At 43.4% G+C, this 25,319-nt stretch overlaps 1 long non-coding RNA gene across 1 annotated transcript; it reads right to left on the bottom strand.

Moving 5' to 3' along the window:
* Window positions 1-422: 422 nt before the first annotated feature.
* LOC141418531 (uncharacterized) lies at window positions 423-24,203 on the bottom strand. The gene is made up of 3 exons (XR_012443159.1): window positions 23,663-24,203; window positions 22,547-22,789; window positions 423-1,209 (listed from the first exon to the last, which is right to left on the bottom strand). It is a non-coding gene; the product is annotated as an uncharacterized lncRNA (long non-coding RNA).
* Between the last annotated feature and the right edge of the window lie 1,116 nt (window positions 24,204-25,319).

Here is a 25,319-nt window from a genome sequence, read left to right as displayed (position 1 = left end):
GAAAGAAAGAGAGAGAGAGAGAGAGAGAGAGAGAGAGAGAAAGAAAGAAAGAAAGAAAGAAAGAAAGAAAAAAAGGATAGCTTGACAGTCATTAGGAAAGACTGAAGTCACACACTCTGCTATGGTTTGAATGTGTCCCTCAAAAGTTCATGTGTTGAAAACTTAATCCCCAAAGTCATATGTTAATGGCACTTGGAGGAGTGGCTGTGAGCAGTGATGAGGACTAGATGACATTATGTGGATGGGCCCCCAGAGGGCATTAGTGGCTTTGTAAGAAGCTGGCTCCCTTTCTCTGTCTCACCACACGACAGCCTTCACCATGCAGCAAAAAGACCTCACCAGATGCCAAGTAGATGCTGACTCAAGGCTCTTGGACTTGTCAGGTGAATAAACATCCACACTTTACAAATTATGTAGTCTCAGGCATTTTACTATAGCAACAGCAAATGGACTAAGGCACACTTTCTGTGGGAATGAGAGATAACTGAAAATGGGTAAAATGTAAAGAAAAAGAAGAAAGAAACAGGGACTGGCAGAGTGGCTTAAGTGGTAGGTAGAACACTGGCCTAGCAAGTGTTAGGTCCTGAGTTCAAGTCCCAGTACCACTCCCCCCCCAAAAAAAGAGTAATCGGAGGAGGTGAATTTGATCAAAGCACATTATATACATGTATGGAAATATTGCCATGAAACCCCTTTGTACTCTACTGAAAATAAAGTGTTACACTTACACTTTCAGAGATATTCAGGACAGTCAGTCATCAACAAATATTTCTTAAGCTTCTACTACATTCCAGGCACTATCCATAGAATTAGAATAATACGGTAAACAAGGAGGATCCTAGCTCCCACATTCCAGAGGAGGCAGAAGGGAGTCAGAGAGGTGGACAGGGGCCTGTGAAGAAGGTTCTACATTTCACGCAAGAGGAAACACAGGCCATATGGCTGGCAAACAGCAATGTCAGGATTTGAACCCAGGCCCACATGACCCCCAAAGAGCAACAGCAGGGTAGGAAGAAGGAGCTGAATGCTCTTGCTGGTCCAGAAAACCCCAAAACCTCAGCCCCTGGGGATGTTCGCAGAGGTTTTAGTGTGTCACAGATCACAGGCCTGAAATGTCAGCTGGTTCTTCAGGGCAGTCAAGCCAAGGCTAATTGCAGGGTGGAGCTGGAATGAAGGGTCCAGTGCTGTGTTCCTAGGCCAGCTTTTCATCTGCAAAATGAAACAAAAAATACCTACTGAGTTTCATAACCAGTAAATCAGCTACCAGGTATAAAATTCTTTTAAACGTTCCCAACACATTTTTTCTTTATTCATATATGCATACATTGTTTGGGTCATGTCTCCCGCCTACCCCCCACTCTCCCCTCTCCCCGCCACCCCCCTTGCTTCCAGGCAGAACCTGTTCTGCCCTTTTCTCCGATTTTGTTGAAGAGTAGACATAAGTAATAATAAGAAAGACATGGCATTTTTGCTAGTTGAGATAAGGATAGCTATACAGAGAGATTCCTAGCATTGCTTCCATGCACAAATGTGGTACAACCCAAATTGATTCATCTTTACCTGACCTCTTCACTACTTCCTGATCACCTTTCCATATTGACCTCTGTTGCTTAAAGGTTTCTGTATTAGCTCCTCTGCAGTGGGGACATCAAACACTTTCAAGTTTTGGGTTTCCTACCTATCCCCATACTTCCCATATGTGCTCTCCCCTTAGTGTGTGACCCAAGTCCAACAACATTGCTGCATTTGCCCTAGATCTAAAGTCTGCATATGAGGAAGAACATATGATTTTTGGTTTTCTGAGCCTGGCTAACCTCGCTCAGGATGATGTTCTCAAGTTCCATCCATGTACTTGCGAATGATAAGATTTCGTTCTTCTTCATGGCTGAGTAAAATTCCATTGTGTATAAATACCACATTTTCTGAATCCATTCGTCAGTAGTGGGGCATCTTGGCTGTTTGTATAACTTGGCTATTGTGAATAGTGCCGCAATAAACATGGGTGTGCAGGTGCCTCTGGAGTAACCTGTGTTGCATTCCTTTGGGTATATCCCCAGGCAGGTCTATGTTTAGATTTTAAAGAAGCCTCCACTTTGTTTTTCAAAGTGGTTGCACTAACTTGCATTCCCACCAGCAGTGTAGGAGGGTTCCTTTTTTCCCCACATCCTCGCCAACACCTGTTGTTAGTGGTGTTGCTAATGATGGCTATTCTAACAGGGGTGAGGTGGGATCTTAGTGCGGTTTTGATTTGCATTTCCTTTATGGCCAGAGATGGTGAGCATTTTTTCATGTGTTTTTTGGCCATTTGAAATTCTTCTTTTGAGAAAGTTGTTTAGTTCACTTGCCCATTTCTTTATTGGTTCATTGATTTGGGGAGAGTTTAGTTTCTTAAGTTCCCTGTATATACTGGTTATCAGTCCTTTGACACATACATGGCAAATATTTTCTCCCACTCTGTGGGTGGTCTCTTCAGTTTACAGACCATTTCTTTTGTTGTGCAGAAGCTTTCTAATTTTATGTAGTCCCATTTGTCCATCCTTTCTCTTAGTTGCTGAGCTTCTGGGGTTCTGTTGAAGAAGCCCTTGCCTGTACCTATTGCTTCCAGAGTATTTCCTGCTCTTTCTCGTACTAACTTCAGAGTTTTGGGTCTGATATTAAGGTCCTTGATCCATTTTGAGTTGATACTAGTAAAGTGTGATAAACATGGATCTAGTTTCAGATTTTTGCAGGCAGATAACCACTTTTCCTAGCAATAGTTGTTGACAAGGCTGTCTTTTCTCCATCGTATGTCTTTGGCACCTTTGTCAAAAATAAGGTGGGCATAGCTGTGTGGATTCATATCCGGGTCCTCTATTCTGTTCCACTGGTCTTCATATCTGTTTTTGTGCCAGTACCATGCTGTTTTTATTGCTATTGCTTTGTAATATAGTTTGAAGTCAGGTATTGAGATACCTCCAGCATTGCTCTTTTGGCTGAGTATTGCCTTGGCTAGTCAAGGTCTCGTGTTTCCAAATGAACTTTAGGGTAGATTTTTCAATCTCTGTGATGAAAATCATTGGGATTTTAATGGGAATTGCATTAAACATGTAGATTGCTTTTGGTATTATATCCATTTTTACTTCATGAGCACAGGAGATCTCTCCACCTTCTGTAATCTTCTTCAATCTCTTTCTTCAGGGGTTTGTAGTTGTCCTTGTAGAGGTCATTCACATCCTTTGTTAAGTTTACTCCTGGGTATTTGATTTTTTTAAGGCTATTGTAAATGGAATTGTTTCCATATATTCTTTCTCAATTTGTTCATCCCAACGCACTTTTAACACCCAGAAATTGCTTTTACTTTCTTCAAAAGTAGAAGTAATAATAATTCTGTAGCATTGTCTTGTGCTGAAGTAACTCAGTATATTTGCCCTGGAGAGGGATCTGCATCTTCTTTGCCTAGGGATAAATTCTCAGTGCTGCTTGGAAGGGCACAGGGAGACCTGGGGAGGTGGCTGTGCACAACCAGTGCAGTTTTGGAAATGAGTTTGGAGCCTGAAATAGGGAAACATTGAATTTTGGGGTTAGCCTGACCTCTAGTGGTAAAACATAAATAGCAGGAAGCTGGCAGATGCTCAATGGGTAACAAAAGGATGCTTTATTTTCTAGATGCTGGATCTAGTGTTGGTCTGCAGAGAACTTGAGTACCTTGGTCCTCACAGGTTGTAGGTGAAGGGTGGGTCCTCTTGTTTAGCCACATGGCGCATGTCATATTCAGAGAGATAATCTAGCTTATAAAGCCCTTCACCCTCATCCCTGGAACAATGTAAATACAATGGTTATGCCACCATTTTTTCACACCCAGAAACTGCAGTTCTAAAGGGCCAAGAGCAAAGTCATATTCAGGTATCTAATTAATGCATATTTATCATTATCTGTTAGGCTCTGGAGAAAGACAGAAAGCAAAGCACACAAGACCCCTGCCCTCAAGGAAATTGGAAACATTATAATAAGTTAGTATAAGACCACTGACCCCTGCTTCCCATACAAATGATCTTTTCGTTATCATTCGCTGGTAAATGGATGGAATTGGAGAACATCATTCTGAGTGAGGTTAGCCTGGCCCAAAAGACCAAAAATCGTATGTTCTTCCTCATATGTGGACATTAGATCAAGGGCAAACACAACAAGGGGATTGGACTTTGAGCACATGATAAAGCGAGAGCACACAAGGGAGGGGTGAGGATAGGTAAGACACCTAAAAAATTAGCTAGCATTTGTTGCCCTTAATGCAGAGAAACTAAAGCAGATACCTTAAAAGCAACTGAGGCCAATAGGAAAAGGGACCAGGAACTAGAGAAAAGGTTAGATCAAAAAGAATTAACCTAGAAGGTAACACCCACGCACAGGAAATCAATGTGAGTCAATGCCCTGTATAGCTATCCTTATCTCAACCAGCAAAAACCCTTGTTCCTTCCTATTATTGCTTATACTCTCTCTACAACAAAATTAGAAATAAGGGGAAAATAGTTTCTGCTGGGTATTGAGGGGGTGGGGGGGAGAGGGAGGAGGTGGAGTGGGTGGTAAGGGAGGGGGTGGGGGCAAGGGGGAGAAATGACCCAAGCTTTGTATGCACATATGAATAATAAAAGAAAAAAAATGGAAAAAAAACAAAAAACAAATGATCTTTTCCCTAGGACACTAGATAAGACAGATCATTTAAAAGAGGCAGTCCTCCCATCTAGACAAGAAACGCAGCAAGAACAGGGAGACTACCACTTGATTTCCTTGCACTCCATCCACAGAGCCCTGCTGACAGCCAGAACGACGTCCTTTTCTTTTGGATGTGGAGTGGGTAAAAGTTTATACTTCATGAACACGCCTACTATTGATTACCTACCACTTAATTAATGTGCCCCTGCCCAATAATGGAGTTAACTTCAGACAATCTCCAATTTACAATGGTTCAACTTACAAATTTTTCAACTTTAGTACAAAAAGGATACACATTCAGTAGAAACTGTACTTCAAATTTGGAATTTGGATATTTTCTCAGGCTAACACACTATATGCACTGTGATCCTCTCTCCTGTGCACAGCTCCCCTCCGCTCCCAAGGATAAATAACCCAGACTCTGCAGTGTATTGTGTTGCTAAGCGCTGGTGTTTGGCAGGCTAGGTGTGCTAAATGTATTTTTAACTTATGATGTTTTCCCCTTATGATGGGTTTATCAGGACCTCACCAAATTCTGCATGATATCATAGGTCAACTCATTTCTCTTTTACATATATGCTATCATTTAATTATCAAAACACTCAGAGGGGGCAGGCTTTGTGATATCATCCTGTTACAGATGAGGAAATAGACTTTAGGAGGTTAAGCAATTTGTCCAGGAGATGGTAAAGCCAGGACGGATCCAGTCTATCTGGCTCCAACTCCACCTCATCCCTGACTTGTGGGCATTGTAGTTTACTCTATAAAATTCCATCTATCCCTTTAGTAAAAGATCATTGGTTCCTGAGACAAGGATTTGAGTGTGAATAATATATTTGGAAAGTGATCTCAGGAGGCACTAAGAAAGGAATGAGGAAGTGTAAGAGTCTCCTATGGCTGCTGTAACAAAATACCACACCCTGAATGGTTTCCATAACAGAAAGGTTCTCACGGTTCTCTAGTCTGGAAACACAAGATCAAGGCGTCAGCAGGGTTGGTCTCTTTTGATGCTGTGGGCTTGCAGATGGCGGCTGTCTTGCACCCTTTCACACGGCTGTCCATCTGTGCACCAGCCTGACATCTCTCTGTTGGTTTAATCTCATCTTATGGGAAATCAGTCACCCTAATCACGTCTTCAAAGACCTATTTCCAAACATAATCTTATTCAGAGGTACTGTGTGTGAATTTTAGGGAACACAACTCAGTCCATAACAGGAAGTAAGATGGGGAGAGAAAAGTAAAGGAAGATCATGTCACTGCTATGAGTTACTGAACCCACCAGGGAGTCTGGAGACCACTTAAAACACTCTCAGAGTTATCCCACACCCTGAGAATAGAGTGGGGTGTCTGTCTTTCAACTCTCATCCACACTGCCAATGGCTGCCCCCTAAGGGCTTTAACTCCTCAACACTCCAGGTCCAAGAGAAAGTGCCCAATCTGAGAGATGCAGCCACCTCCATTCCCTCCATCTGATTTTCATTTTCCCTGGCTCCAATACAACTCAACCCCTGGTCTCAAAATTATTTTTGTGCCATTGCCTATGTTAACAAATGACAAGGTTAAGTCAGAGCACTTCCATCAGAGCCTGCCTGGCTACCGGCTTTTTGCTCCACCTCACACCCCACACAGGAGTCATCTCATTATAACATCTGTTGGCTCAACTTGGTGAGAGTTGGGATTCTGGCTGAAAGTGGCAGAAACTTAGTAGAAATTAACTTAAAATAAAGAGGCAGGGGTGTGATAGGCTCAAGTAACTGGATATGCCAGGCACTTTTGGATCCAGTGCTTCTAAACCTCTTAGCTCAGTTTCTCTATGTTGACCTTTATTTATTTATTTTTTGGGTGGGATGGGGCTTCACACTTGCTAAGCAGGCACTCTGACACTTGAGACACACCTCCAGTTCATTTTTCTCTGGTTATTTTGGAGACGGAGGTCTCACAAACTATTTGCCCCACTGGCCTCAAACGGACATCCTCTCTATCTCAGCCTCCTGAGTGGCTAGGATTACAGGCATGAGCCACTGGTGCCCAACTTTTAGATTCTTTTTTTTTTTTTTTTTTGGCAGTACTCTGTTGGCTTCTTTCGAAGGCAGGCTCACACTATGAAGTGTCACAGGTGACCTGAAGCAGCTCCAGGTCTACCTTCTGTGAGTACTTCTATAGGATAATTTTGGAGATGAGTAACCAAAATACCTGACTCAACAAGGATCCAGAGACAAGGTGTAGAGTGGGTTGGACTTTCATTTTAGTTGATTCAAAGGCTCCAAGGTGACTCCTTTCTGTCCCTGTCACAGCATCATGCATCATCCCCAGTTTGTCTCTTAACATGCATCAAAGCATCTTTTCCAGAAACCCTAGCAAGACTTTCTTTGCATTTCCTTTGCCCCAACTGGCTTGGATCTGCCCATCTTTGAACCAATCACTGCCAAGGGGAACAGATTATTATGATTGACTTAAGCTGATTATTTGGGGGAAATAAATGTTATGTCCACCAAGAGATGTGTCTTGTGTATTTCAAATTCTTTCCCTTGCAAGCCACAGTAAGAAATGGAGTTAACATCATGACTTAGTACATATTCATATACATTAATTAATAATTAATGTACAGTCATGTGTCATTTAGTGGCAAGGATATGTTCTGAGCAATGCATCGTTAGACAATTTCAGTGCTGTGTGAACATCACGGAGTATACTTACACAAACTAAGACGGCTACAGTATAAATTGTATATACCACTGTATATTGGTGATGTCATTGACAAAAGCATCATTATGTAATGTATGTCTACATTTATACATATACGTAGCCATATAAAGTTTCCCAAAATAACACTGTCCTTCAATACACGATGTTCCCTGTTATTTCTACTCTATAGTGTATTTTGATTTTTTATTTTTGATTATAACTACCAAATTGTTTAGCAACCTACCATATGAAAACACTGCATTAAGACAATTACTTTAGAAAGGGGGTTTCTTCTCTAAACTTTTCAGAAAAAAACCCAAAAACTCAAGCTTAATTTTTACTGGCTCCAACTGAGTCATGAGTCTATACCTGAATTACAGTAACTCCGATTGGCCAAGTTAGGGTCAGATGCTTAAATGAATCCTCAAGCCAGGGAATAGTGTCTAGCAGCCCTGAAGTTACATGAACTGAGAGTTGGTAAGAAATAACTCTTCACCAAAAAAACTGGAAGTGTGTGCTGCTTAAGGAAAAAAATGAACTTCCACTGGGACCTCACCCCACTTTAGGGCTGGTAGAGACCGTAGATAGATGGAAATGAGATCTGAATTCAACAGACTGAGCCTCTGAATCAGAACTCCAGGTTTCTAGTCTTCTGACACTGGACTTCAGAGGCTTTTGCCTCTTCCCTTTGCCTAAATTTCATGTGGGCCACCCATATACAGTTAAAATACGACCTGGTTTGGTATTCCCCTCTCTGTATCTCAAGAATTAGAGTCCTACTCTTAAACCCCAATGTGGGTATTTGGGGCCATATCACCAGTTGTCAAAGGATTCACCCATCAACCTACCTGTCCAGGTCTTCAGATGTGACTTCCCAATTCCCTGTCAACCTGCCCCCACCTGCCTGAGCGACCTGGCAGAGAGGCCTTCTTTTGATAGGATGTTAGTATGCAAGTCATCTAGACCAATTCAAACAATTCCTTCTTCCACTAGAACATAACCTTAGCCAAGAAGTTTCCCAGGACATTACCCCACATGTTTAGCACTGTGTTTTGTTTCCTGGCTCTCAGTGTGTCAAATTGTTTGGGTCCCTTACCCAACCCCTTTCTTTTTCTTCCTCGGCACACAACTGGACTACATTTCCCAGACTGCCTCGAAGTTAGAAGCAGCCATGTGACTGAATCTTACCAATAGAATTAAAGATAAATGAAGCACCACTTCCAGGACAGATCCAGTGAAATATCCTATGTGTGAATTTCAATTCTCTTTCCCCATCTACCAGCTGATTGGAAGAAGTTCAAGGTCCTACAGGGAACAAGACAGTCAGTTCAAACTGTCATAACAAGAAACCATAGACTGGGTGGTTTAAACAACAGAAATTTATTTTCTCACGATGCTAGAGGTTGGAAATACAAGATCGGGGTGCCAGAATAGTTTGGTTCTGGTGAGAGCCCTCTTCCTGGCTGAGAGACAGCCATGCTCTCACATGGAAAGGAGGGAGAGGGGGAGAAAGTATGAGCTCTGGTACCTCCTCTTAGAAGGGCACTAATCCTATCTTGAGGGTCCCACCTTCATCTAAACCTATTTAGATCCCAAAGGCTAAAAGTCAAAGTACCACCACATTGGGGATTAAGACTTTGATGTATGCATGGGGACACAATTCAGTCCAGAGCAAGGTCCGTGAATAGCTGCGTGAATTATGGTGTACGATTTCTATTGTATGGAACATTAAGCACCCCTTGTTACAGCAGCCAATGGTATTTATCTTAACCAACACATCAATCCAATCCCAGCTCCTAGAGCCAAGTCCACCAAGCTAAAAACTCAAAATACTCAAAGGACATACAGTAAGGGCCTGCTGTGTCTACTGTAGCCCTTCCTGCACTCTGTGCCCACACAGAATCCCAAGTCCCTTCACAGTGCAGCTGCAGCTACACTCCCCTGTCTAAAACCTCTCATGGCTGCCCCTTGTTCTTGGATGTCGTGACAAGGATAGACAAGTGAACCACTGTACTGGGAGTGCAGCTGTGCGGTCAGCTGAGTCCTTTCTGTCCTACCAGAAAGAAGGATCCAAGGTGCTCAGTGTACTTGGATAGCCACATTTGCAATCTTGCCCTGACCTACAGTAATTCTCCTCACTGTCACAATACAGTCCCAACAGACCTTGATTTTCTGGACATCCCACAGAATATCACTCAGGTCCACTACATTGATGACACCTTCCCAATCAGACCTGGTAAGCAGGAAATGGTAAATATTTGAGATTCTAGAGTGCCACAAGTAATAGATAAATCCTACAAAGATTCTGGAGACTGCCACATTGGTAAAGTCTTCCTTCTGGCCTAGGGGACACCCTCTAGAAGATAAAGGAAATAATTTTGCACATTCACTTCCTATCATTAAGAGAAACATAGCACTTGGAGTTTGGCATTCACACCATTCTTGGGAATTGAATGTATTATCCTCCTGCCCCAGGCTTCAGAGTGCTAGGATTATAGGCATGTACCACCATGCCTGGCTGGGCTGCTGCTTCTTGCTAACTCTAAAAGTTATTGGTTTCAAATTAGGCCCAGAGCAAAACAGTTTTGGGTAGGTTTTAGCTACAATAGAAATGGCCCTGTCAATGGACCATATTGTATGGCAGATCTCATGGTGTAGAAATTTTCACGGCATTCAATATTGTATGGACTCTTCACAAGCACCAATAGCCTGGTTAAGGATAAGTACAGATTTTGTGGCTGTGGTTCATGGCTTAGATGGGTGGCCAGGAATCTTGAAGGATAGATTTGCAAGAGAGGCACAAAGTGTATGTATTGTCACATGTCACACCATGCCCACCAGACAGCATCCGCTGAATGAAAGCCTTAAACAACTGAGTGGACATGAAGACTTGTCCACTGAAGTCAGCCAGCTGTGTACTCAACTGTAACTGTGCTGGCACAGTGAGTTCTTGAAGAAAGTAACTCAGGTGGCAGAGATGGAGACCTGGAAAGGGCCCAACAACATGGGCTCCCTCTCACCAAGGCTGATCCAGCTACTGTGCTGCTGAACATTGGGCCTGTCATCATCATGAATTGACACTGAACCCTCAGTATCTGCCATCCTGGAGGTCCCAACCCATCCACTGTGACAGGTTGACTACACTGAGCCACTTCTACCCCGGAGGAGCCAGTGATTTGTCCCACTGGGATCCATATCAGTTCCAAGTGTGGATTTGTTTACCTTTCCTCTCCATAGAACCTTGGCCAACACCACTCTCAGAACACTCACAGAGAACCTTATTTTTTTCTTGGGCCAACGAACTCATTTTATGAAGAACAAGGTGATCATGGCCATACTATTCTACATCACACAAGAAGCTGCCCGCTCAATAGAAAACTGAAGTGGCCCCTTAAAGACATGCCTGGGAATGACATCATGCAGACTGGAGTGCTGCCCATCCCTAAGAACCAAAGGGTGTCAACAGCCCCTCCACCCTCAGCCCCAATAACTACTTAGGGACCCTGTGTCTTCTGCAACCGAAAGCCCAGCTGATCTAAGTGACAAGGTTCCTATTAGGTGCCCCAGTAATTACTTCACTAACCTAAAGCCTGGCTGCCACCTGGTCATTTCAGGCTCCCTGTGCCATCAGTTTAGCAGGCAAAAGAAAGAGTTACTATCTTAGCAGAACTAATTGGCTCTCGTTATCCACAAGACACAGGGCTGCTTCTACATAATGAAGACAGAAAGGAGGGTGTCTGCATTCAGAGGATTTACTATGATGTTTCTTGGTGTTCTCAGGCTATTTTGACTACGAAAAGACAAATACAGTCACCCAGCCTGCTGCAGGCATGCAAACCAGAGTCTCAGGGACAAAATCTGGGTGAAAGAACCAGGCAAGCAAAATTGATCACCAAGAAAGCACACAGAAAGAGGCCCAGAGTCATCAGTCATTAGGGAAATGCAAATTAAAACCATGATGACAGCACTTCACACTCACTAGAGTGGCCACAATCAAAAAAAGGACACGTGTAAGGGTGTGTTGGAAAGCGTGTGAAGAAATTAGAGTAGAACCTGTTGTTGGAGGGAATGTACAATGGTGTAGCTGTTTTGGGTAAAACTTTGGCAGTCTCTCAAAAAGTTAAACAGAGTACCAAACAACCCAGAAATTCTATTCCTAGCTATATACCCAAGAACAATGAACCCATATATCCACACCAAAACTTGCATACAGATATTCATAGCCACCAAATGGCCCTGAGTTCAAACCCCAGTACCACTAAAAAAGGGGAAGTGAATTTTATGGTTTATGAAATGCATCTCAACAAAAAGGAATTCAATTTCCAGCCAAAAGTTGAGGAGAATTAAGAACAGAGAATGAAGATAAATTACAGCCTAGGGACCAATTGAAGCAACAGGCGTGTAGCTAATCTCACTAACCCTTTGTGGGGAGGTAGTTATTGCAATAATGACCCACAACCTGGAAGGCTCAGTGACAGGCACGGTGAACAACAATGTAAGGCATGAGGGAGTCTAATTGACAGTTATCATGATAGCTTTCATCTGCAACAGCCATGGCCTGCCTGAACCCTCTTGCTGGCTACTGGAGCCCATGTAGAGCACCTGCAAGGAAGGCTAGGCATGTCCCCAGCAAGTACAATGAGACCTGATGGGTCAGTACCCCATCTCCTCTTCCTTGGTTGGGATGACTCAGAGCCACGTTCTGCACTCTCTCCATGGTTTCCCCAGTAGGGTTAAGCCCAGGCTGTCTCCAGTGTGACCCATGACCTGCTCCATAAAACCCTCTTCCTTGGCTTCCTTATCTCAGATTTCTGGTCCCCTACTAAGGCTTCCTAGGATAGACTGATAAATAGACTACTGTTCTCTTGGCTTGGTTTTAGGGTCTGAACCCCACTGCTAGCAGATCCTTTCCAACAGGGTTTCCCCCAGTGGCCACCAATAAATTCAAATTTATCCTTGCAACAATCTAAATGGTAAAACAAAAAAATATATTGTTTCTCCTTAATTACTTTATGGTCCTAGAAGGAGTTAAAGATCTCTGAGTGCACGTGGCATGTTCAAGTAGAAGGAGCAGCTCTTGGGTTTTTCAGAATTTCATTGGTCCCCAACACAGTTCCAACAGCTGCCAATTTCCTCTAGACCACCCTTCCATATAAGAAGCCACCAGTCTCTTGAAAGAATCTTGGTGTCCCATTGAGGTGGTGGCATGAGAGTTTGCAGAATTTCTCTTTTGGGAAGAATACCTCAAGATGTCTCTAATACTGACAAATGTTTCTCAATAAAGGTAACATTCATTCTCTCATCCAAGTACTAACCAGGACCAACCCTGATTAGCTCCTGAGATCCGATGAGATTGGGTGTGTTCAGGGTGGTATGGTCATAGACGTGGCAACACCCCTTTTCTATTCTTCACCTTTTCTTTCAGAACGCTCCCTCAAGATCTAATAGCACACATGAATGTTCAGCTAGGAACTACACTTCCCTGTCTCTCCTGCAGAGAATTGTGTCTAGGTAGCTTGGTTCTTAACAATGGAAAAAAATGTGACTAGAAATAATGGGTGTAATTTCTGGCTTTCTTTCTTAAAAAGGCAAACATAATGTAATATGCCACATCAGTAAAATAAAGGGTGAAAGCCCATATAATCATCTCAAGTGGTGCAGAAAAAAGCATTTGACAAAATTGAACTCCCTTTTATGAAACCACTCAACAAACTTGGAATAGAAAGAAACGTCCTCAACGTGAGAAAAGGCATTTATGAAAACCACTCCTAACATTGTGAGATCTCAGCCTTTTGGCTAAGATCAAGTGTAGTAACATTATGATCAATAGAAAGAGACTGAAAGTTTCCCCCTAAGATCAGGTATAAGCAAGGATGCTGATTTTTACCACTTCTACTCACCATAGTACTGGAAATTTTCACCAGAGCAATTAAAATCAAAACAGCAGTAAAAATAAATAAAAGGCATCCAACTTAAAAATGAAGGGGTAAAATTGTCTTTCATTATAAATGACATGATCTATCTATAGAAAACCCTAAAGAATTCACACACAAGAAAATCTATTAGTATTCATAATTTCTGCAAGATTTCAGGATATCAGCACAATGCATACACAAAATGATCAGATGTATTTCTGTAGGCTAGTGCTGAGTGATCAAAAAATGCAACTAAGTAAACAATTCCATTTATAATAGCATCAAATTGAATAATATATCCAGGAATTTAACCAAGGATTCATAAGACCCATACACTAAAAACTAGAAAACACTGGCAAAAGAAATCAAATAAGACCTAATAAATAAATAAAAAGACATCCCAGATCTAAGGGTTGAAAGGCTTACTATTATTAGTACAACCTTTCTACTGAAAGCAATAGGCTCGGTGCAATCCCTATCAAAATCTCAACCTTCTGAACAAAAGAAGAAAAATTGATTCTAAAATTCATATGGAATTAAAGGGACCCTGAGTAGCCAAAATATCCTCCAAAGAGAATTCACACTTTTTAGTTTTAAAACTTACTCAAAGCTACAATAATCAAAACAGCATGGTACTGGCATAAGGATAAATATACAGAGCAAAGTAACAAAATTGAGAGACCAGAAATGAATCCATACTTCATGATGCTCAACAGGGTTCCAAGACTATTCAACAAAGGGAGAAAAGGCTCTGCAGTAAATGACCCTGGGACAGCTGGCCGTCCACATGCCTCAGCGTGAACTTGGATCCCTGCCTAATGCAACACAAAAAATCAAGATGGGTCAAAGACATCAGTAAAAGAGCTAAAATCATAGAACTCTTCGAAGAAATCATAGGAGGAAATCATGACTTTGGATTTGACAATGGATTCTTAGACATGCTATCTAAAGCACAAAGGAAAAACTAAGTAGATAAATTAGACTTCATCAAAATTAAAATCTTTTGTGCATCACTATCAAGAAAGTGAAGACAGGACGGGCGCTGGTGGCTCTCACCTGTAATCCTTGCTACTTAGGAGACAGAGATCGGTATGATCGGGATTCGAAGCCAGCTCCAGGCAAATAGCTCCACAAGACCCTATCTCAAAAAAACCCTTCACAAAAAAGGGCTGGTGGAGTGGCTCAAGGTGTAGGCCCTGAGTCCCACCAAAAAAACAAAAAAAAAGAAAGAAAGAAAATGAAGACAGGAGCAAGCATGGTGGTACACACCTGTAATCCTAGCACTCACAATGCAGAGGCAAGAACCCCTTTCCCATATAGCACATGGCCACCATGAAACACAACAGAACAGAAAATAACCCATGTTGTTGAGGACATGGAGAATCAGAACTCTCACAGGTGCTGACAGGAATATAAAATGGCACAGACACGATGGGAAATAGTTTGGGATTTCTCAGAGTTACAGAGAGCCCAACAAAGAGTATGTGGCATAGCTCAGTCTTGTCTCCCAAAGCCACTCTGAACTGAAGAGGTGAGACTCAGGTTGTGGATAATATTTCACAACTCCAAGCACCATGGTGATTCTCCTGCATCACTGGATACGGGAGCCATTAGCCACCTGAGACTACGTGAGTAGACATTTAAATTTAAATGTAAATTTAATTAAAATTTTAAAACCCATACCTGGACCACACTAGGCATATTTAAAGAACTCACCAGCCACAGATGGTTGATGGCTACTGTGTTGGAGAGTGCAAATATGGACTGCTTCTGTCATTACAGAAAGTCCTGTTCTGGCCTCAAGTGTGGGCAAGGGAGCGTTCCTGAAATGGACACAAAGACTCTTCTACAGGCTGTCTTCTCTTAGGTGTGTTGCCCATTGACAGTGCTCCTGTATTAGTCCTTACTTCTGCACACACCACCCACCAGGTCTTACTGACCCTCCTGAGCAAGCTTTTATTTCCCCATCTGCTGGTGGGCTGATGTAGCTGGCAGTTTGGGAACACAGTAACAATTGACATAGAAGTTAATCTTTTTTCCTGTACGCTCCCATATCACCATTAGAACAATGCCTAATAATTTTTCAATAATGATGTGCTGAATAAATAATTAATGATCATGGCTTAAAGTTTCTCCAGCACATAATGTGTGCCAGGATGTATTAGTTTTTTGTTTTCTGTTGCTATAACAAAATTTCTGCGGCTGGATATGAAATAAAGAAAAGCGGTATCTTGCTCATAGTTTGGTGCCATTCAAAGAGCATGGCACCAACATGTGCTTGGCGCTGGTGAGAACCTCATCGGATGGCACCATCGTGGCAGAGGTACCTGCAGAAGAGCTCAGATGGCAAGATGGAAAGACAAAAATACTGTGTGCCTCTGTGTTTGCCAGGGCCTGCATCAGTCCAAAGCAGCCTCTGTGAGACTGAGTTCTGCAACCCTGACCCCTACATCCCATGGGAAGACTCACTCTTTTATAACAAACCCTCTCAAGAGAACTAAGCAGGGCTCCCCAAGAACTACAAGGAGAACGACCCAAAGGATGCACAACTTCTTAAGCTTCCAACACAGGCTCTGTGCCAACTCCACACGGCCACGCTAGTAAGGTTAGATTCACTGTGGTCTTAGATGCAGAAACAAAAAGCTACAAGAGGTTAAGAAACACTAAGCCTCAAGTTTAGGAGTCCTGATCCTGGGTCAGAGCCCTAGCAGGGCTGCGTGACGATGGACAAGAGCATTTTAGTGAAGGAGCAAAGAAAGCTGCTGCGCGCACCCCAGAAGTGGGGGGGGGCAATGGGATGTAGGGGTCAGGGTTGCAGAACTCAGTCTCACAGAGGCTGCTTTGGACTGATGCAGGCCCTGGTAGACACAGGCACACAGTATTTTTGTTTAGGAGCATGGGGTGGATGGTGGGGACATGGACATCTCTGGCAGGGAGGGGAGTACTGCTAAGTCAGCCCTAAATGGCTGGGGAGGGTTTTGTGGCAGTGGAAGTCAAGGGTTCATGAACTTCAGGGCTGGGCTAGTTCAGACCTACCTGGGAATGACTCCAGTTCTGAGCATTTTCAACCGAGCACTTTCCTTGAAAGACTAGGAATTAGGATACGGTGCGATGTTGTGACAGTCTCTCTGCTGTGTGGAATGCGCCTGTATTGGACGTTCCCTGCACCTGTGAGAGAGCCTCAGGCTCACGTGACCACGGCAGATTAAGGACTGCTGATGGATCAGGGCCAAGGGACTCATGCACACTGCAGCCCTTGTCAGGTAGCTGCACACGCCCTCTGTGCCTGCATGGAGGCTGCTGACCCTCTGACTAAATGCAGAAGCTGTAGGCTTTGATACTGCCTTGTATCCATCCACAACAGAGCAGCTCCACTGGGTGCTATTTTGTACCCCAAGGGCCATGAGGCAATGTCTGGAGACACTTTTGGTTGTCACAACTAGGGGAAGGAATGTTTCCAGATGGATAGAGGCCAAACCTCTTTCAATGCTGCGGACAGCAAAAGACTGCCCAGCCTCAAATGTCCACAAGGGCCGGCTGTGACTCGTGCCTAAGGTCCTGCGTTCCATCCCAGCTCAGCAAAAAAAAAAAGAGTCCACAGCACTAAGACCAAAAAACTGTATTCATTAAAGCCTGTTGTCTCCTCCCAAGTGTGAAAACCAACCAAAACTTGCAACAGTGCTGTGCAGTCGCTTAACACAGACCTTGACCTTGGACCTTGGTGGGGGGTGGGGGCGAGACCGTGCTACAAGGGCAAGAACGCTGAGGATTTTGGGTGTCTCTTCTTCCTGCTGGAGGAGAATGCTAACTGGTAATCACAAGTGATTGGTTCCAGGATCCCACCTGCGCATGTAAAATGGCATAGCATTTGCATAGTTCCTGTACACATGCGCAATGTATACTTTTTTAAAGCGCCTCTTGATGACTCGTGGTACGTAATGCTACATCAATAATTGTAACAGTGCATTGTTTAGGAAATCATGCCAAGGGGAAATAAAGCCTTGGATATGATTGGTAGACGATTTTTGTCCTATTTTGTTTTGTTTTGCAGAACTGGGCTTTGCACTCATGGTCTTCTTGCTAGAAAGGACTTTACCACTTGAACCATTGCCCCAGCTCTTTTTCCTTTAGGGGTTTTTGTGGATCCGGGGTTTGAACTCAGGGCTTCATGTTTGCAAAGCAGGCACTCTGCCACAGGCCTCCAGTCCATTTTTCTCTGGTTATTTTGAAGATGAGGGATTTTTTTTTTTTTTTACAGTACTGGGGTTTAAACTCAGGATTTCATGCTTGCTAGGCAGGCAATGTACCACTTAAGCCCCGCCTTTTTTATTTGTGGCGGCACTGGGGTTTGAACTCAGGGTCTCACGCTTGCTAAGAAGGTGCTCTATCACTTGAGCCACTCCACCAGCCCTTTTTTTGAGATGGTTTTTTTCAAGATAGAGGTGCCTGAACTATTTTGCCTAGGGCTGGATTCGAACCAGGATCCTCCTGATCTCTGCGTGCCCGGCTGCTTCAGATTATTTTCCAGATAGGATTTCTGCTTTTGCCTAGGACTGTCCTCAGGTAGACCTCTGCTGCTGGGATCACGGGTATGTCCCACCACCTATCTTGTTCTTTGAGATGAGGTCTCCCGAACTTTTTGCCTGAGTTGGTCTCAAAAATTCAATCCTCCTGTCTCCCCCACTCAAGTATAGGTGGGATTGAGGTAGGAAAAGTTCGAAAAAATACCATGCTTTGGCTCAGGAACCACCCTCACCTGGCCTGGAGCCACCCATGCCCTGTCCCACTCATTGATTATTGGACGGGAGTCACCTGGTTCTCCCCCTCCCATAGGTTATGGTAGGTTTTAAAAGCACCTGAAGAGCAGAAACAATCACTCTTGGCTTTCGGCTTCCACCTGGGCCCTACCATGCTCCCCTTTGTATTTTCCTTTCCCAACTTTTAATAAACTCCATTTACCCCCACGTGTCCTGCCATGGATTCTTCCCTGCTGGACACAAAGAATTTGGAAGTCTTCTGATCACAGACTGCACTAGCACCATTAACAGGATTACAGGCATGTGGCACCACACCTGGCCCAATGCAATTTTTATCGCAATATTTTGAAGCCACAGCTAGTTGAATCCATGGGTGTGGAGCCAGAGGATATGAAGGTGAACAGAACAGAGCAGAGGAATTGCCCTCCAACAGGAAAGAGCAAGAGGAGCCAGAGGAAGGTGTTAGAATCTAGTGGAAGCAGTTTCACAGGAATCCACTAGGGGGCAGCCATCAGCAGCCTCCCTTATAAAGGTTGCTTAAAATCAACACAAAATAAAACAAGATCTGCTGCCAGTCACCATGCTCTCCTAAAGGAAAATGGAAAGAGCCTGGGTAGGAGAGACACATGGGCTAAGACTGCTGGTTTTCCACTTCCCTGTAACACACACACACACACACACACACACACACACACACACACACATGACATCCAGATAAACAGCACATCCTGTTTCTACAAGGAAATGCCACACCTTTAGTCCTTTTTGCTGTGGTTATTTTGGAGATAAGGTCTCACTTTTTGCCTAGGTCAGCCTAGGTCATCTCTTCCCGATGTTGCTGTGATGACAGGCATACACCACCATGCCCAGCTTTCTTCCATTGAGATGGGGTCTCCCTAACTTACTTGCTGGCACTGGACTGGATCCATGATCCTCCCAATCTCTGCCTCCCAAGTATCTAGAGTTACAGATGTGAGCTATGGTGCCAATTTACAAGGAAATTTTTCAAGAAAAAAAAAATGTAGTCACTTTCAACATATTTGTATGGAAAGTCATTTCTTTGTTTTGTTGGTTTGGGATTTGAACTCAGGGCCTCCCACTTGATAGGGAGGCCCTCTACCACTTAAGCCATGCCCCCAGCCCATGGGAAGTTATTTTTAAGTGGTTTAATAAGGGGATTTTTTTTTTGTTTTTAAACATATAGAGTGGAATATTTATAATTGAACATGCTCATGGAACAAAATTTGAAAAATACCAAAGAATACACCACGGAGCCAGGCTGTGGCTCACACCTGTAAACACCTGCAATCTTTGTTACTCAGGAGGCAGAGATCAGGAGGATCGTGGTTCAGAGCCAGCCTGGGCAGATAGTTTATGAGACCCTATCTCGGAAAAAATCCATCACATAAAAGGGCTGGTGAAGTAGCTCAAGGTGAATTCAAACCCCAGTACTGCACAAAAAAAACCACCACAGAAAGCTGGTCTCTATCACACATCCATAAAATTAGCAAAAATGAAAAGAACAATATTTTAGGGCTAGGGCTGGGGCTCAGTGGTACCATGTGTGCCCAGCATGCACAAGGCTCTGGGTTCAATCTCCAGCATGCTAAAAAGAAAAAAAAAAGTACAGTTTTTGTAGTATTGAGCCTTAAGAACCATTATTGCTGGTGGGATTGGTATGGCCACTTTGCAAAACAGGGTGACACTGTTAAAGTGAGAGGTCACTCACCCCAGGACCCCTCCGTTCCTTTCTTCACACCAGGTTTCTCCCAGACCCATTGCTCATGATGCTCCTGAGACATCCATACGACCTGCAGTAGCATGTGTGAGCAAACTGTGGTATATTTACTCAGTGGATTCCGTGTCAAGTTTGAAGTCAGGGCCATGCCCTTGCTAGGCCAGCGCTCTACCACTTAAACCACACCGACAGCCATTTTTGCTTTAGGTTCTTGTTTTTTTTGCAGTACTGGGGTTTGAACTCAGGGCCTAACCTTGAGCTACTCCTACCAGCCCTTTTTTGTGATATGTTTTTTTGAGATAGGTTCTCAAACTATTTGCCAGGCTGGCTCTGAACCGTGATCCCCCTGATCTCTGCCTCCTGAGTAGCTACGATTACATGCGTGAGCCACCAGTGCCCGGCTTATCTTTCAGATAGGTGCTCATGCTTTTGGCCTGGGTTGACCTTGGATTGCAATCCTCCTACTTATGGCTCCCAGATAGTTAGGATTATAGACCTGAACCACTATGCCTGGCTTATTTGATTGAGACAGGGTTTCACTAATTTTTGTCCCAGCTGGCCTCAAACCGAGATCCTCCTAGCTCTGCCTCCTGAATAGCTGGGATTACCGATGTGAGCCCCAGGATGATGTCGCTCACTGTCAACTGTTTTTGATCTCAGAACTCCCATTCTTAGAAACTATCGAGCACTCCACAGAGCCTTGGTTTGAGCAGGTATAGCTATATGTTTTTAACAAATGGGAAATTTAAAATGAGAAACTTTTGAAATACTAATCAGCTCATCTAAAAATAATACATCTATAACATGCTAATGTAAATATTATTATGAAAAATAATTTATTTTCCCAAACAAAAGTAGTGAGAAGAATGGCGTTACTTCACAATTTTGTAAATCTCTTTAATGCCTGCCTTCCTGGAAGACATTCTTACATTTATTTCTGGTCAGTCTGTTGTAAAATCACGGGTACTTGTAGTTTCTAGAAAGTTCCACATACCTCTCATTAGATAATGGGGAAAGAGACCAAAAAAAGTCTTAATATTTATATATACTATGTGTGGGTACTTAGTACTATGAAAATAATTGTGACAATGAGTGAGCTGCACCGCTTCACACACACACACACAGAGTATGTATGTACAACGTCACAGAGCTCTCAGAAACAGCATATGAACCAAAGTAAAATGCAAAAGAACACATTAAACACTGTTTCATGGAGTCAGAGTTTCAGGTTTTCCAAGATGAAAAGAATTGTGAAGGTGACCTGGCACTGGTGGCTCACACCTGTGTGTTACCCAGCACCCAGGAGGCAGGGATCAGTGGGATTGTGATTCAAGACCAGCTTTGAACTGGGAGAAAAAAAAATACCTCAAAAAAAATCCCAAACACACAAAAAAATGGGCCGGTGGAGTGGCTCAAGAGGCCATGAGTTCAAACCCCAGTACCAAAAAATAAAATAATAATAATTTTTTAAAGTTTTTTTTAAAGGTAAAACGGGAGAAAGTATTGAGATAGAAAAAGGAATGGGCCGGCACTGGTGGCTCGCGCCTGTAATCCTGGCTACTCCGGAGGCAGAGATCAGGAGGCTCGCGGTTCGAAGCCAGCCTGGGCAAATAGTTCCACAAGATCATATTTTGAAAAACCTTTCACAAAAAAGGGCTGGTGGAATGGCTCAAGGTGTAGGCCCTGAGTTCAAGCCCCAGTACCACAAAAAAAAAAAAAAAAAGAAGAAGAAGAAGAAGAAAGTTCTTAGGAGCAAATGTAACAGCAGCACAACACTAATACAATGAACACTGCAGTATGTTTAGAAGTAACTAAGGGGACAGGGGCAGCTCAAGGGTGAGCATGTGCCTTGCATGCATGAGACCCTGCGTTCAATCCCCAGCACCAAAAAAAATTTTAAGGGGGATGAAGAGGAGGAGGAGAAGCAGGGAAACCAAGTGGGAAGAAATTCCATATTCATGGGTCAGAATGCTTAACATTATTAAAATAACAATATTCCCCAAACAGATCAACAAGCTTGATGCAATCTCCTTCAAAATTCCAGTTGGCCTTTTGGCAGAAGTTAAGCTTATGTTAAAATTCACGCTGAAAACACAGAGCCCCCAAAAGCCAAAGCAATCTTGAAAAGGAAGCCTTGCTGGTTGAATACTTACTATAAAGCTATGATGACCAAGACACTGCAGGACTGGCTTGAGGCAGACCTGTGCGTCCATGGAATCAATTTGATAGGTCAGAAATAAAGCTCACATTTATGCTAATTGTCTTTGACAGGGCCAAGTCTGTCCAATGAGGAAAGAACAGACTTTTCAACAAATGGGTCCCTATCTCATTAAAAAAAAAAAAAACAAACTTAACTGAAAACGAATGACAGATGTAAACATAAAAACGAAAACTATGGCTGAGGATGTGACTTGAGTGGTGGAGCATCTGCCTAGCAAGCTGGAGTCCCTGAGTTCAAACCCCAGTACTGGCAGAAGAAAGAGAAGCAGGGAAGGAGAAAAGGAGGAGGAGAAGAAAAGCCAAAAACTATAAAACTGCAGTCTCAGTATGATACGAAAAGGAAAATACAAATACATTGAATCTCACTAAAATGAAAAATATTTGGAAATTATATGTCTGACAAGGAACCTGTATCCAGACTACAGACTATATAAAGAACATTTATAACTCAGCAGCAAGAGACAAATAAGCCAGTTGTTAAATATTCAAATGATCTGAACAGACATTTCTCCAAAGAAGAAATGCAAGTTACCAATGCTCACCATCATTAGTCACCAGGGAAATGCCAATCAGAGCCACCCACGAGGACGGCTGTCATCACACAGAAGGACAAGGACTCAGGGAAGCTGGAGCCCTCACGCCCTGCTGATGGAACGCCAAATGGCGCAGCTATTACACAAAGCAGTCTAGTGACTCCTCAAGGAACTGAAGAGAGGGCTGGGGGCATGGTTCAAGTGTAGAGGGCCAGCCTAGCAATTGCAAGGCCCTGAGTTCAAATCTCAGTACTGCAAAAAAGATAAGTTAATGAAATAGAATTAAATAAGTTAATTAAATAGAATTCCACTAGTAAATATACATCCCAAATTCAAAGACATATCTGTACAAACACTAGTACATGCATGTTGATGGCAGCATTACTCGTTAATAACTAAAAAGTGGAAACAACCCACGTGTTCATCACTTGATAAATGGAAAATCTAACATTCCGTACACAGGAATATTAGTCAGTCATTAAAAAGTTGGCATATTATACAGCATCAAGTAATAATACATGCTAAAACGTAAATGAACTTTGAAAACATTAAACTAAGTGAAAAGCACCAAAGACCACACATTGTACGATTCTATTTATATGAAATGTCCAGAATAGGCAACTTCATTGAGGCAGGAAGTAGGGTATTGGTTGTCTAGGGCTGAGGTGGGGGTGAGGGGTGAGAACGCAGGAATGGAGATTGACTACGAGTGGGTACAGCCTTCCTCTGGGGAGTCATGACAGTATTGTGCAATTAGGTAGTGGTGATGGCTGCATGACTTGAATGTTAATGAAATCACTGGATTGTACATGTGAATAAGAATGCGTATTGTGACGATGAGATGCTATGTTAGAGAAAAGAAAAACAATACGTAATGCAAAGCAAAAACATGGAAAGGTCTCTGACATTATTAATGACTAGGCAAGTTTATGTTCATGCCACAATGAGTTACTTCTACAAAGGTCACAATAGCTAAAAAGAAAAAAGTGAAAGGACAATACTAACTACTGACAAGGATGCAGACCAAGAAGTCTCGCTCATTGCTTGTGCTACCAGCTTCCCACAATGGTGACAAAATAACTGAGGTAATCAATTTAAAAGAAAGAAAGGTTGGTGTTGACTCACAGTTTCAGAAGGTTCACTCCATGGTTGCTTGGCCCTGTTGCTTTGAGCCCATGGCAGCACAGGACATAACCGTGGGAGTGTAGGAAGCAGAGAGAGGAAGGAGCCAGGGTCCCAGGGTTCCTTCAAGGCCACACCCCCAATGACCTAACTTCCTTCCATGAGGCCCCGCCTCCTGAAGGTTCTGCCACCTCCCTATAGCCCAAAGATCTGGAGACCAAGCCTATAGTACATGAGCCAGAGGCAGGGTTCACTCATAGAATGTGGGCCTCCCCTTCTCTTGATGGTCCCTTCCAGGATTCACACCCTCATTTCCCAGAGGCCACATTTGTGTTTTCCCAGCCTTCTGGTTCTTCAACTCAGTAAGACCAGCTTTTCTTTACTTTCTTTTTTCTTTTATTTGTGTATGTCTTGGGGTTTGAACTCAGGGACTTGTGCTTGCTAGGCAGCCACTCTACCACTTTACCACTCCTCCTGCCCTGTTTTGCTTTAGTTATTTTTCAGATAGGGTCTCATGGTTTTGTGTAGGGCTGGCCTAGGGCTGGCCTAGGACTGATCTGCCTATTTATGCTTCCGTGCCTGGGATGACAGGCACATGTACCACCACTCCTGGCTTGTTGGTTGGGATGGGGATGACAACTTTTTGTCCCAGCTGGTCTCAAACCACAATCCTGATTTCCACCTCCCCAGTAGCTGGGATTATAGGTGTGAATTCATGCCTAGTCAAGACCAGGTTTTCTAGCAATTTAAGCCCGGCTCCTTGCCTCTTGGCAAGGATTTGCTTTACCCTCAAACATGGAACATTCATGCAGTTCTGTTCATTTCTCCCAAGTAACAATCCTCGTCTCAGACCTGCCTGTTTGTGGTCATTCCCGGAGTCTTCAGGTAATTCTGTTACTTTTCATCTGCACGGAATCGATCAGAGAAGAGTTTCTCCATGTGACTGGAAGTGGAATTCTTCCTCACTCTTTTATTTTTGGTGGTACTGGGGTTTATACTCAGGGCCTCATACTTGCTAGGTAGGAACTTACCACTTGAGACACTCTGCCAGCCCTTTTTTGTGTTGGGTATTTTTGAGGTAGGGTCTCACAAACTTAGTTGCCTGGGCTGGCTTCAAACCACAATCCTCCTGATCTCTGCCTCCTGAGTAGTTAAGATTACAGGCATGAGCCACCAGTGTCCAGCCCCCCTCATTCTTTTTTTTTGGGGGTGTACAGTGGGGGACAGTACTAGGATTTGAACTCAGGGCCTCAGGCTTGCTAGGCAGTTGCTCTACTACTTGAGCCAGTCCACCAGCCCTCTCCCTCACTCTTTAATTGCTACATTTCACCTTCAGGACTAGCCTGCAACAGAAGTATTATGGCTTATTATTAGTAAAATACTATTGTGTGATTTGTTTCAGAGCACTGGGTAACAGGGAGCCATTCGAGCATGTTGGGAGGGAGCCTGTCCTTTGGTCTTTTCAGTGCTTAAATGGGGCACTTGACCTCAGTTCTCCTTTGTAAATCTGAGTGACAATGGTTCTAGCCTTGCAGGGCGTGGGGGTGGAGGGCTGAAGTTCAACAGAGCAGCACTGTGGGGCTGTGTTTTCCAGGGCAGGTGGTCGGCCCAGGTGTTGGTCCTTGCATGACCTGTGAATAGGTCCCATTGTGACCAGCTC

The sequence above is a fragment of the Castor canadensis genome, chromosome 17 (genome assembly GCF_047511655.1).
Source record: "Castor canadensis chromosome 17, mCasCan1.hap1v2, whole genome shotgun sequence".
NCBI lineage: Eukaryota > Metazoa > Chordata > Mammalia > Rodentia > Castoridae > Castor > Castor canadensis.
This window is presented reverse-complemented; position numbering and strand designations above follow the sequence as displayed.